The sequence below is a fragment of the Hippocampus comes genome, unplaced genomic scaffold, assembly GCF_001891065.2.
Source record: "Hippocampus comes isolate QL1 unplaced genomic scaffold, H_comes_QL1_v1.1 scaffold216, whole genome shotgun sequence".
Classification (NCBI taxonomy): domain Eukaryota; kingdom Metazoa; phylum Chordata; class Actinopteri; order Syngnathiformes; family Syngnathidae; genus Hippocampus; species Hippocampus comes.
In genome coordinates, this window is record NW_017805143.1 from 129,815 (window position 1) to 131,386 (window position 1,572).

At 44.7% G+C, this 1,572-nt stretch overlaps 1 long non-coding RNA gene across 1 annotated transcript in view; it reads right to left on the reverse strand.

Moving 5' to 3' along the window:
* LOC109514490 (uncharacterized) overlaps positions 1–1,055 on the reverse strand; it is a 21,963-nt gene extending 20,908 nt beyond the window's left edge. The window contains exon 1 of the long non-coding RNA XR_002167994.1: positions 588–1,055. This is a non-coding gene — a long non-coding RNA (uncharacterized LOC109514490). The remainder of the gene's footprint in view (positions 1–587) is intronic.
* Between the last annotated feature and the right edge of the window lie 517 nt (positions 1,056–1,572).

Genomic DNA, 1,572 nt, shown 5'->3' on the forward strand with positions numbered 1-1,572 from the left:
TTTTTTTTTTTTTTTTTTTTAAATAAATATTGTAGCGGACATTAGGACCATGCTTCTCACCCGGCCAGCAGGCATACAGTAGGGGGCGTGTTTATGTGAATCTCTACCAAAAATATTCACAAATAAAATATGAAATGTCGGGTTTGCTTCGGACTCGGGCCTGCAAATCAAGCTAAGTGATCGGGCTCGGGCCGGGTCGGGCTTTAATAGCCTCGGGCCCGGTCGGGTCGGGCTCGATTTTTTTAGGACAGATCTTATCTCTAGCTGGTATTCGGGCATGGTTCCAGTGCCCACAAAGAACAGCTCAGTGCGCATCCGCGTGGACCTCACTCGACTCAACGAAACGGTCTGCAGAAAGAGATGCATACTGCCGTTGGTGGAGCAGACTACTGTATTGGCTCTCTGGCTGAAGCAAAGGTCTTCAGCAAATTGGATGACAATAGAGGATTCTGGCAAATACCATCGTCCCCTGAATCGTCACTATACACCACGTTCATAACTCCCTTTGGCTGCCGCTTAAAGCCCTGAGCCATACGAGTCCCTATCAGGCATATAGACAGAGTCAAGTCTTAAAAACTAGTGAGGACGGCGGTGTCCTGTACGTGCTTAAACTCCGCGTGTAAATAGAGTGTGTATGAGAATGGTACCGAGGTTGAATGTAATCGAATAAAATGCGCTTAATGAGTGACTGTGTAACTGTGTGAGTGGAGGTTTGCTACCTCATTCGAACAGGACATTTTGTGTGGCAACTGTCTGAGGAAGCAGATGCAAGAATTTCCCGCCACTTTGGTATACTTTGGTACACTTGGGAGGTAGAAGGTTGGAAATTACCTCAGTCGGAGAAATTGTCACCCTGTTCAAGGGAAAAGTCAGCATAGTTACCCTAGGTAAACCGCTGACTCTCAAATTTGCAAAATGGGGACACTAAATAGTAAGACCACGGATAAAAAGAATCCTAAAATGAAGTTAACATGTACGGACTGGAAATTCGTAGAGAGCCAATGTCCTTCAAAGATAAAACATCTAAATTTCTGGATAAAAAAAATAACATTTCGCTGGCCAGCTGAACCCACAAACATTAGTGCACCTGCAGGATAATATTAGAACTATGTGCGAAAATGACAGAGAGAAAATGGATATGGATGGGTTCGAAGACATTGAGTTTCAGGTTTATCCAATATGGCACTTAGGAATAAAACACCAGAAGGAGACAGGAGACTCAATTCTGGTACCAGGAGGGAACGAGGAGAAGCATTAGGTTTCAGTTCTCGGCATGTCACCACTAACGATCTCCCCGTTCACCTCCTCATTTATTGGGAAATCTACTACATAGGTGTGTCCAACCTAAAAGGTGGGGGCTGTTGAACACACACTGAACTTGTTTGATTATGTGTGTGTATGTGAGTGTAAATTACGTACATGTGTGCAATTGTTACAAAAACATCACGTTGCAGCTGGTGTTGATGGCTCCATTCACTGTCCAACCTTGCTCCTGTTTAGTCTTAACACTTATCTCTTCCCAACCACGTCCTCGGAAAGGTGGTTGCGTCCCTAAACTTCCACACAGTGCAC